The sequence below is a fragment of the Papaver somniferum genome, chromosome 5, assembly GCF_003573695.1.
Source record: "Papaver somniferum cultivar HN1 chromosome 5, ASM357369v1, whole genome shotgun sequence".
Lineage (NCBI taxonomy): Eukaryota > Viridiplantae > Streptophyta > Magnoliopsida > Ranunculales > Papaveraceae > Papaver > Papaver somniferum.
In genome coordinates this window covers 176794761-176808239 of record NC_039362.1, presented here as the reverse complement: position 1 = coordinate 176808239, position 13479 = coordinate 176794761, and positions in this window count along the sequence as shown.

Here is a 13479-nt window from a genome sequence, read left to right as displayed (position 1 = left end):
ATGGATCTATGAAGCTTTCTCAAGCATTGTATCAGCTTTCACACTTGATTGTTGCAGCTTTGGAAGAACTATTAAATCCAAAATATGGTTAGGAACTTTAGAATAAATAATCTCAAAGAGAGTTTTACGTGTAGACCTATTAAATGAAGTGTTAAAAGAAAATTCCATATGAGGAAGGAGAGTATCCCATTGTTTTTCTTTTCCTCCAATAATCTTAGCTCGAATCAGATTTCCCAAAGAACGATTGACAACTTCAGTTTTTCCATCAGTATGGGAATGAGCGGTTGTACTATACTGAAGTTTAGTTCCCAAACACATCCATAAATATTTCCAGAAATAATTCAAACATTTAGTGTCTCTATCAGATGTAATAGTTTTTGGAATCCCATGCAAACGTACTACTTCCTTGAAAAATAAGTAAGCAATATGTGAAGCATCTGTTGTTTTCTGGCAAGCTATGAAATAAGCCATTTTTGAATAACGATCAACCACCACCATAATAGAGTCATTCCCTTTAGAATTACGTAGCAAACCAAGCACAACATCCATGCTAATATCTACCCAAGGAGCCTCTCGAATTGGGAGTGGAGTGTATAAACCTGTGTTTTGAACAGTTCCTTTAGATTGTTGACAATCCATGCACTTTTGTACATACCTTTGATCTCGTTTCAAGGAAGGCCAAAAATAACGTTCTTCAACCAAATAAATGGTTTTGTCACATCCAAAATGACCACCAAGACCACTTCCATGTAATTCCATGATCAGATAAAGACGTAAAGAGCATTGTGGAATGCACAAACGATTTCCTTTAAAAAGAAAACCATCTTGAATAAGGAAATCATCAATACCACCTGTATAAGAACCACACTTTTCCCAAAAACTCTGAAAATCCTTGTCTTCACTATAAAGTTCTTTCAGAAAATCGAAAGCCAAACTCTCATGTTTGAGAGTGACAAGTAGATGAGTTCTTCTACTCAAAGCATCGACTACCTGATTTAGTTTTCCACTCTTATGCCTTATAGAGAATGTATATTGATTGATAGTTGATAACCATCTATCATGCATCCTATTAACTTTAGCTGAAGTCTTCAAAAATTTAAGAGCTTGATTATCAGTATTTACGATGAACTCACTATGAATAAGATAGGGATTCCATTTTTTTAATGTTTGAACCAGTGCTAATAATTCCAGTTCATAAGTAGACCACTTTCATTGTATCATAATTCTTCTCACTGTAATAAGCAACTGGATGATCTTCCTGAGAAAAGTACAGCTCTTATCCCAACAATTGAAGTATCACAATGTATTTCAAAAGGCTTGTCAAAGTTTGGCATAGCAAGTACAGGAGCACTACATAGCTTTTCCTTGAGTAAATTGAAGCTCTTATCTGCCTCTTCAGTCCACACAAAAGTGTCACGTTTTAAACAATCCGTAAGACCAGCTGCAATAGTGCTGAAATTCTTGACAAATTTCCTATAAAAAGAAGCTAATACATGAAAGCTTCTCACTTCACGAATAAAAGTAGGTGTAGGCCAATCAACAATGGATTGAACCTTTGAATTATCAACAGAAATACAAGTAATTGAAACTACATAACCCAGGAATGTCACTTTACTTGTAAGGAAAGTGCATTTCTTTAAGTTCACATATAACACACTCTCTCGCAGCGCAGAAAATACCTGAGATAAATGTTGCAGATGTTTTTCCTCATTGCGGCTGTAGATCAAAATATCATCAAAATATACGATTACAAATTTTCCAAGAAAAGGTTGTAATACTTGGTTCATAAGACGCATAAACGTGCTAGGAGCATTTGAAAAACCAAACGGCATCACAAGCCATTCATATAATCCTTCACGAGTTTTAAATGCATTCTTCCATTCATCTACTATACGAATGCGTATTTGATGATAACCACTTCGTAGATCAAGCTTTGTAAATACTTTAGCACCAGAAAGCATATCAATCATATCATCTAGTCTTGGAATATGAAATCTGTATGGTATAGTGATTCTGTTCAGTGCTCTACAATATATACACATACGATGACCACCATCTTTCTTGTCTACTAAGAATGCTGGACTAGCACAAGGACTTCTGTTTAATCTAATCAATCCTTTTTGTAAAAGATCATCAACCTGTCCTTGTAAAATCTCATGCTCTTTAGGACTCAATCTATAGTGAGGTTGATTTGGAAGAGAAGTTCCTTGTATAAAATCTATTTGATGTTGCAAATCCCTTAATGGAGGTAAAGTATTTGGTAATTCATCAGGAAATAACTCACCAAAAGAAGATAATAAATTTTGTACCTTAGAAGAAATCTCCACCATTGGCTCAGAAGACTCATGAGAACTCAGAGTATGACTTTGTTGTAAAGATCGAGTAATGGAAGCAACTAGGGCAGTTGTCTCCAGTTCAAAATGTTCTCTTGTTGAAGTAGAAGACTGTAAAGACCATAATACTTTAGTAAAACCTTCATGAATGAAAGTGTACGTATTCTCGTAGCAGTTATGAACAACATAAATATCATACTTCCATGGCCTTCCCAAAAGTAGATTTGCAGCACTCATATTAATCACGTCACAAAGAACATAATCTTCATATCCAGGGATTGAAAATTTAACCAAACACTGATGAGTGATCTTTTGTGTAGAAGAACTGTTTATCCACCCAACTGAATATGGATTTGGATGAGGCTTAACTGGTAATTCCAACTTCTCAACCAACTTTGCAGCCACATAATTTTCAGTACTGCCACTATCAATGATCATACTACAAAGTTTATCTTGTATAATGCATTGAGACCTGAAAATACTATGTCTTTGAGAAAGACATGGTTCTGTGATCAGTATTGGACGTAAAACACCCAGAAATCTGCATCATAGTCTTCATGTGTATGCAAATAATTTTGTTCTTCATCCTCTAAGATATCTTCTTCTTGTATTTCTTCTTGAGTTTCATGAATATAGCCATGAAATTTACGACAGTCACTAGAAGTATGACCAGATTGATTGCATTTGTTAAACTTTTCTCCCCTAAATTTAGCATAAGGATTAGCAGTTTTAGGTAAAGGAGAAAAATTTTGTTGATATTTACCTCTAGTATTTGGAGAAATTTCTCTTTGGTTTGTACCCCGAGTTGATTTAGCAGCAAGAATATTCATCAATGGTGTATTGTCCGCAGGAAGAGGTGTATGATGAGGAATGAAATTGGTTGTTTGAGGCTGTAGAGGAGGTCGACTATTACTTAGTTCTTGTGAATCAATAACTTCAGTTGATCCCCTTGCACTTTGGTTACCATAATAATGTGAATTATATGGTTTTGCAGCTTTATAAAAGTGTTGATAACGAGCTTGTTGAGGTGATGCTAATCTGGAAGTATTTAATACACGCTTTTCAATTTTAATAGCTTGTTGAATAGCTTCAACAATTGTAAACACAAATTGTGTCATTCCCTGCTGAATTAGGTTATTCAAACCATCTATAAAACGTGCAACCAACTGTTCTTCAGTTTCATTCAATCTGTTTCGAGCAATTAATGCATAAAATTCAGCTGCATATTCCTCTACAAGTCTAGCTCCTTGTCGACAATTTTGTAGTTTGAGAAACAACTGATGTTTAAAATCTTGTGGTAAAAATTTAGCTCTTAATAAATCACGCATTCTCGTCCAAGTTCTTATAGGAGGCTTGTGATAATTACGTTGATCATCACAAAAAGTTTCCCACCAGGCTGCAGCTCCTCCTTTAAGTTTGTATGCTACCAGTTTCACTTTAGAAGATTCAGGGACTTCCATAAAAGTGAAAAGCTTTCTACCTCATATAACCAATCTAGCATATCTTCAATATGTAAACCACCATGAAAACTATGAATATCAGCCTTTAATTTGTATTCTGGAAGATTTCCATAAGAATTCATATTAGACTTCAATAATTTTTCGTCTTCACGTTTGTCTTCGTCATCACTGTCGATAGTTACCGGTGTGATTTTTTTATGAATATAACCTTCCATTGTTGTTCTTGGACGTCTTCACGTTTGTCTTCGTCATCACTGTCGATAGTTACCGGTGTGATTTTTTTATGAATATAACCTTCCAATGATTCTGTATGATGAATAACATGTGAAACATGCCCAGGGATAGACGTATTTCGAACAAAGGAATGTTTAACTTTCTTTGTTTCATCAGTATCTGTTTCGGCTGTCTTATTTTCTCGTACTGAATCATCAGTTAAACCAGGCATATCTTTATCTTCTAAGCCTGCAAGTTTCCATAACTTGACAATGCACTCTTCATGATTTCCTAACTTGGTCTCGAGAGAACTTTTAGTGGCATCAATCTTGGTTTCAAGTTTTGTCTCAAGAGAAGTAATGGAAGTTGTGATCTTTTTGACGATATTCTACTGAATTTCTTTCACAAGAGCTTCAATCTCAGCTTTTTCCATTAAAAGAAAAGGTAGGGTTTTGAGTTTGCGGAAGCGATTATGGATCGGGTTTTAAGATAAGAATCTAAAACCTAAGGCTCTGAAGCCAACTAATGTAATACAAGACTGGATTGATAAGGGTGAAAGCAAGCTAGTTGCTAGAGATGAGAAGAGACTTTAAGTTTCGTCAGAAACTTAAGAAATCTGATTGAAAAATCAAGACTTTAGTTTTGATAATTGATAATAATAATAATTCAATAATAATGTGTGTTCTAAACAAGAAAGGCGTAGCCTTTAAATAGGTTCACAAGAACCATAAACAGAAAAGAATTAGGAAAGCTAACTAAACTAGGAAAGCTTAAAGACTTGTAAAGCAAGTAAACAAAATAAAGGAATGAGAACAACTTGTCAGAGTTGCTTCAAAATAATGAGAACAACTTGGCAGAGTTGTGTCAGAGAAAAAGGAATCAACTTGGCATAGTTGATGCCGTCTTGTAACCAAGGATGTATGACACCAGCTTCCAACTTCTGTGATTGACTTCTTCTTCCGGAAAATTTCTGTTTCTCGTATTCGAACATCCTCTTAATATTTGTATCCATTTTTCTTCTTGTAATAAAAAATACATTTTTTAAAAGTTACAAATTACTACAAAGGAAAAAACTTGTCTTACATAAATAGTGTCATAAGCTGAATATCCAAGCAAGCAGCTGAAGAAGATGAAAATCTAGGAAGGTAAAACCTTCGTCGATCGATCGGTTCATCCCAAGAGTAGAAAGTAGCTTTTATCGCACAAGCAACCACACTAGTAGCATCCAACTTATCATTAAAGATTTTTTGGTTTCTTGAATCTTGATATCCACAGCTTTCATTATAGAGTTGATGCTAAGTATCTACACAGAATATTACTCCTACTTTTAAAATTCTTTGATCTCCAGTTTGATTAATAAGGTACTTTTATACACATAATTCATCATTTGACACGTGTAGAAATAACCACACGTGGAGGACATGCAGCACTTAGACATCAAGATATGATGCCACGATTTGACACGCCAATGACTTGCAACATCCCATCTAATCATCAACAAGATGATCCCACGATGGAGAGACAAGGGGCACCAAAGAAGTGGAACACCGCGAAGTACTGAGGAACACCCAAAGATCTACTTTACTCCATCTCTAGGAAGATCCAAGATCAACGGTGAGGATAAATATCACTGACAAGGAAGTGATGGGGTCAGCAGACATCTGTCTGGCGCATGAAAAGCACCCAACCACCCGCATTAAACACGATGAACATAGGATACGTGTCAGTTACCATGTGGAGGAGAAGTAGGTGACCCATCGTTAATCTACATCACCGTTGGAACCATCGGAAGAACACGAAGACACCTTCGGTATCGGCACCGAAGTCAAAAAGATAAGGACAGCTGTCTATAGTGGAGGGCCCCACCGAAGAAGTCTTTAAATACCTCCGTCCAACTAAAGAGAGGGGGTCGAGCTATTCTAAGTTAGAGTGAAAAATAGGAGCATAGGAGAGAAATAGTAAGTGGTAGATTTATCTTCTTCCTAGCTTCGTTATTCACTCCAAAGTCATTCGACTACCTTTATAACCTCCAAATGCATGGTGAAACAACTACCCCGTGGACGTAGGCCTTAGTGCTGAACCACGTAAATCATTGTCTCGTTTTCATTCAAAAATTTATCTTCTGTTTTATATACTCTGCTTAGATAGGTTATGTTGCATGATATGATCGTATGTATGGTTTGATTTACTCCCTTATGACTAGAAAGACGAGGACGATCCGAAGGCTCAAAGTCTGATAAAGTTTCGAACTTACATTTTTTTATATGTATTTCCGTCTCCTCAGTGATTTTGTATGTAATGGGAATGTTGTTTGTGAACACGTTGATACCATCATTATTTCTATGTTCGCAATCTAGCGCTAGATGAGGACTTCAGCAACGAGGAGGACTAGAGAACCGAGATTCACCTTTATCTTAAAAAAGGTACGCTGCCTGCAGACTTGAAGCAAGCCAGAAAGATACAATCGGAGGCAGGGAGATATGATCTTCGTGGCGGAATCCTGTACAAAAAATCCTTCCTCGGACCTCTACTACGATGCCTATCAACAGAGGAAGGACACCGTGTTCTGAAAGACATACATTATAGGGATGCAGGAAACCATAGTGGAATGAGATCACTGGAGGATAATGCAAATATACAGGGATACTATTGGCCACAAATGATACGAGACGCTGCAAGGATGTCTAGGAGATGCAAGGAGTGCCAGCGGTTTGCTAAAAGGATCCATGCTCCTGCGAAGAAGTTGAATTCAGTGGATAGTCCGTGGCCCTTCTCAAAATGGGGGATATACATTGTTGGACCCCTGATCGAAGGGTAAAGGAAAATACGATTCTTGATCGTAGCCACGGAGTACTTTAACAAATGGGTGGAGACCAAATCTCTAGCTAGAATCCGATACGTGGATGTATTCACATTTATCTTTCAAAACATCATTTGCAGGTTTGGCATCCCCGCAGAAATTGTCTCTGACAATGACAAGCAACTACAAGGGAAGAACATAGACATGCTCTTTGATACCTTCAAGATTAGGAAGAACAAATCAACCCCCATCTATCCCCAAAGTAACGGCCAGGCTGAGGCTAAAAATAAGACCCTTGCCATTATCCTCAAGAAAAAGTTGGACGAACACAAGGGACGGTGGTGCGAACAGTTACACAACGTGTTATGGGCATAACGAACAACACGAAGGTCCGCTACAGGTGATTCACCATTCCTACTCACTTACGGAGCCGAAGCAGTCATCCCGACGGAATTCATCATGCCAACCACAAAGACCGAAGCATGGGAAAAAATCTGACAGCAAATATGATGCTGGAAAGGGTCGATGACCTGGAATAAAGAAGGGAGACTGCGTTACAAAGGATGAAAAACTACCAACGATGGTTACCAAGAGAATATAACAAGAAGTTTAAGCTTAGAAATTTTGTAGAAGGACAGTATGTGTTGAGAACCATACCACAATACCAGCGAGAGAAAAATTGGGGCAAACTAGCGCCAACATGGGGAGGACCATTAATAATACACGATATCGCAGGGAATGGATCTTATTATCTACGTAACCTAAAAGGATAAGTCCTCAGACACCGATGGAATGCGAAATATCTCAAGCCATACTATCCCTAGAGCAACGCGGCCCTGCATCTGCGTGAAGGTTACCAGAATAAGAAGACAACGTACCCGCTCTACATGTGTTTTATCTCTGGATGAGGAATAACAGACCTCACTTTATCAATCAAACAAGCTTTTTTCAAAACTTCTATTTGGGAAAGTAGTCATATAAAATCTCTCGGGACTCCCCTATCAGCGTTTCTAAGTGTAAAACCAGGGGGAAGGATTCCAGTAGAAAGAGATACCCAACCAATCAAAAGGGCAGCGGTTCAGCGTAATGGATGCATGTAAATATTTCAATAACGCATCACATATCCTGGAACGCTGTGTCAACCCCCACCGTTTGGTAATCCCCTGGCCAGGGGTTAGCCAGCGGGGTGACAGGTCCAATTTCAATAACAAAGGTGCTTATCTTCGTCATTGCCATCAAACACTTTTTATTACTTTGCTTATTCATTTCTCAATAACTAGATTTACTCGCTATCTAAAAAGTAACTGAACTAACGATCCAGCTAAATCAGAGTTGTACATATCCAAACAAACGATGATCCATTCTATAAAAGTTGATTACAAGTTTGGGGAATTAAACATGATACACAAGATGCACAAAAAATGTCCCTAAGCCAAGTAATCAACAAATATCAACTTCCTACAATAAATGAAACCTACTTCCCCTTGGAAGACTCGACATGATCAGCTGGGATCTTCTTCTGAGACGAAGGAACACTTCCTCCCGAAGAAGGGTCGGAGGAGTAGGCTAAGGGATCGGGTATAAGAAGACGAGGGTACTTCTTGACAAGGCCATGATCCTTCGGAAGTCCCTGCTCGATCTTAGTCAAGGTTTTGTTAACTTCTTCAACAAGCTGGCAACAAGCCTTGTGGACAACGACGGTGTTCTTGAGTTCAGACTGTGACAACGAGGAGTTAAATCGGGTTACCTCATTGGTTGCCTCCTTCGCTTCTTCGTCTCGGGATCCTTTCAACCCTTCGTAGTATTTAGTCTGACCCTGCTGGTACACTAAGAAAGATTGAGCCTCTTTAAGATTCTCATTTGCAGAGTTAAGTTGTCCCTCTATCTCTGAAAAAGAAGGCACAAGATGGTTAGAAAATTAGAATTACAAAGTCACCCACCACCAAACAAATATATACCTTCGACATTTGACGAAGCTATTTCATATTAATTAACGGACGTCATCGAGAAAGTCATACTCGTCTGAAATTTTCTTATAATCCAATCGAAGATTTGTAAGAGAAAACTGACACTCATCCAACTCTACCTTCTTCATGGAGTCTAGATGGTGAACACGATTGACTTCGTTACTCATTTCTTCTATCCCTTTAGTAATCCTGTACAAATTAACTTCAAGATCCTTCTCAGATTCGACCAAACGAGCAACATCAGCCCGAGAAGCACTTAAAGCGTTACTAAGGGCATGGGCCTCCGCTCTGGCATCGTCCTTCTCCCGAACAAGCCGTTGTATATAATCCTTAACTTCTGGGTCATGAGAGGAACGAGCTCGACGCAGTTCTTCTTCCAAGTCTATTACCTTGGTCTCTAAACGAGAAATATCCTCACGAGCCTCACGCAGATTCTCACGAGTCCACAATAGAGCACCGTTGAACTGACGATGATCGACATTATACTTATTTTGCATATCAACCATTTGGGTCCGCCTCTCTCTCCAATCAGCCACCTGGACCTTATGCTCATCGGACCGGGCGTTCCATTTCTCAACCCCGTCCTTAATTTTCTCCATCAACTCTCTGTTCCGAGAAGCTTGGCGAGTCCTCTCATTTCGAAGACATATTAACTCTCTGGCGTCACCCGCTGAAGATAGGGTCGGGAGACTCAGATAGAACACTAAGAAGACAAAAAGGAGAGACGGAGAGGAGAGCTAGGAAAGAATACGAACCTTTGGATGACGAATACTCGCTGCGAACCTTCTCCAATTCACTACGAACAGAGGCAACTTCAAGACGAAGCTTCTCCTCATATGCACCGAGCTGCTCTTTCCCCTTCAGCCGATTCTTCAATTCCAATATATCCTTGTCCTTAGAAGCGATGATCTCCTTAGGAGCATTCAACTCCTCCTCTCTATGACGAAGCTTTGCCTCCAGTTTAAGGGCCTTCGCCTTAAAGAACTGGTATAGGGTATGGATGCAGTGTTCTCTCCTCATCATCTGCATTGATAACAAACAAATAATGATTAATTAGTAAAAAGCTTAGCGCAACATCATTCAGCTTAGAGGGATTTCCGACGATTTACCTCAAGAACACGTTGCTGAGGGAAACCGTACTGATACCCATCGACTATCACCATCATATCAGCAATGGAGGATGGTGGATCGACTAGAAGACTAGTAGAAGTATCCCCCAAATCTCTCCCAGATCTCTGCAACCTCATCATGGGACGATAACTGCATTCTCTGACGGGTGAAAGCGTCAGAACTCTTCTCACCAGGGATCACTGGAGCAGGGTTAGGCACGAACATCAAATTCTTCTTCGTAAACCAATCAAGCGTGGCATCATCGCCATCATGCATCACGACCCTCTCAAAACCCTCTGAAGATGCATCAGCGGAAGTCCCACCATCAGCAACGTTCCTTCGACCATCAGAATTCTTCTTGGCTTCGGCCTCCTTGTTAGCAAGGGCCTCGGCGTCCTCACCATCGGAACTTTCTTCCATCTCAGTTGCTTTTTCACCACCGGTCTCAGTAAGGACGTCCCACTCATCGTTTGGAGAGACCAAAGAAAAGTCCGAAGCTATCCCCATGGCAGCACCAATATCAACTTGCCCAACATAGGAATAGATCTTTCCAAAAGAGAACTCCTGAGCCGACCCAGCATGGATTGTTGGTTGAAGATCAACATCTTCGTTCCTCTGATTCGGGGAGGGAGAAAGTTTAAGATCATCAGAAGGAATATTTCCTTGACCACCAGGGGCAATCTCCTCTTCAGTAGCTCTGCTACCAATATTCTCACCATCCTCATGATTTTGTGGAGAAGTCTTTGTACGTTCCTCATCATCGGTAGCTTCCTCTTCTTCCTCGATGTATTCATCGTTCACTGGACTGGTAACCTCATCGGGAACTTCTGTCTCCTCAACAGCAGCAGTAGAAGACTGAACTGGACCTATCTTTTTCTTCTTCATTACCTGAAGACATAACATGGTGTTATCACAAAGACAATTTTCTCCATACTTCGATTAATCTCAAACTAAGAAGAAAGGGGCAAGTATACACATTACAATCTCACGAGGAATCATACCTTGACAGCGGCGGTACTCTTCGAAGGAAGGGCAACATCGAAACTTTCTTCTTCGTCTACAACATTGACAACATACTCAAAGTTCATACCAGCAAAATTTAACTTCCAAGGACAGAAATCACCATAACGAGCTGGAGCACTGTCACGAGGCTGGATACCAGCAACAGGGCGCCATCCATGCTGACCAGGTACCCAGCCATAAGCCCAATGACCGGTGATTTCAATGACGGTGGCATGCCACTCATAATCATGATCACGCTTGAGTCGCTCGCAATTAGGAAAAAGCTTTTGCTGAGAAGTCCTTTTGGTACCAGGGACGTATCGAAGCTTCGAATCACTTACTTCACTTAGGAGACGAATTTTACCCTGAGGAGAAGCAATAGTACGAAGGCCGACACTCCATGGATTACGGTTCCTACCATTGATGTAATCTCCGAAGGAGGAATTGAAGTTATCAGGAGTATACCAATCTCTCTCAGCCTGGTTGGGAACATAGCATGTCATCATCGTCTCCCCCTTATTCCGAAGGTAACACTCCTTAAGCACCCAGAGACAATTCCCAGTCAGCTGTACTACCGAGCGACAATAGGTATGTGGAGTGGAGCCCTCACGATGAGCCAGAACATCGTAATAAAAAGAATCACCTGACTTATACAGAGGCAACTTAGGAAAGCTTCGAAGGCCCCCACAGTCGTCAGAAAATGGAAATCATCGTACTTATAGTTTGTGATCAAATCATAAGTAAGGCCGTCTCCTTGATCGTAAAACTTTACTTCGAAGGCTTCAAGACCGTCCTTTACTTTTAAGGCCTCAAGATCAACGTGCCTATAAGACACCTTCTTCTTTTGCTTGGGGACGGGCATACTACGTATAACGGGGGCAACACCGGAAGAAACAACCCTACCCAACGGCAGATTCTTCGGAGGACTCATCTCCGAAGCCTTTCTCTTGGATGGAGGATTTCCTGATGAATCTACCTTTGGAGCTGCAACCTTGGAAGATTTCGAACGCTGCATTGTAGCTTGAGGAGGCATTGAAGCTTGTGGAAGCATCGAACGGAGAGGTTGAACATTTATCGGTTCCGTATGCTGAGGAGGAGGATTAACAGAGGGACGATTAACAACGTATCTCGAACCCCTCGACACATCCCCCTTTTTCTGAGAAGGAACCCGGGGACCAGATTAAGGAGGGATCTTATGAGCACGAGGATCCGGTTGGGAAGATTTAGACGATCCACCCTTCGGCGGAGATATATCAGGGCTCCTAGGGGGAGGAGACCTATAAGGACTCGATGGTGGAGTCTAGTAAGAAGCACGATGACGATCGACCATGTCTACAAGGGGCCTAGTAATAAACGAAGGTCAGAAAGTAGAATCTACAATTATCAACAGTTTATGGGTAATATCATTAAGACACGAGAAAAGATCAGTTTTGATAAACTCCACAAAATTCAAAAACCCTAATCCAGTCATAATCATGCTCCGACGATCAACAGAAAAGCCTCAACTTGTGTTCTTCATCACAAAACCTAGGCACAACAACAATAGAAAAAGGAAAATTAATCAAAACCAAGAGCAGGAAGAACACCATACCTGAATTAAAAAACTATGGACGAGTGAAGACGATTAATAAGCACTTGATAAGCGAGGACAATAATACAACTCTGAAGATCTTGTCAGAGCCAATTAAAAGCAACAACTGAAGAGGTCAATAGCAGCAGAAGTTAAGAGAAAAAGAACAAGAATGAAGAGGCTAAGAGAAGAAGGTGAGAAGCTTTCGAACTGACAAGAGAATGAAGAAGGAATAAAATTTATTTCAATAAAAGCCTCTCTCCTATTTATAACACAAACGATATAACTGTCCCATATTTCAAGGAGAAGCTATTGCTAGGAGTGGGAAACGTGCCTTAAAATCTAGGGAAGTTATTGCGAGAAGAAGAAGAGACTGTGAAGACAGTTTTCTTCTTACTTTGACCAATTTCAAATTAAGAAGAAAATGGACAAATTGTATACACATAATTCATCATTTGACACATGTAGAAATGCAGCACTTAGACATCAAGATATGATGCCACGATCCGACACGCCAAAGGCTTGCAACATCCCATCTAATCATCAACGAGATGATCCCACGATGGAGAGACAAGGAGCACCAAAGGAGCGGAACACCGCGAAGTACTGAGGAACACCCAAAGACCTACTTTACTCCATCCCGAGGAAGATCCAAGATCAACGGTGAGGATAAATCTCACTGACAAGGAAGTGATGGGGGGAGAAGACATCTGTCTGGCGCATGCAGAGCACCCAACCACCCGCATTAAACACTATGAACATAGGGTACGTGTCAGTTACCGTGTGGAGGAGAAGTAGGTGACCCATCGTTACCATACATCACCGTTGGAACCATCGGAAGAACACGAAGACACCTTCGGGATCGGCACCGAAATCAAGAAGATAAGGACACATCTGTCTATAGAGGAGGGCCCCACCGAAGAAGTCTATAAATACCTCCGTCCACCTAAAGAGAGGGGGTCGAGCTATTCTAAGTTAGAGTGAGAAATAGGAGTAGAACAGAGAAATAGTAAGAGTAAGTGGT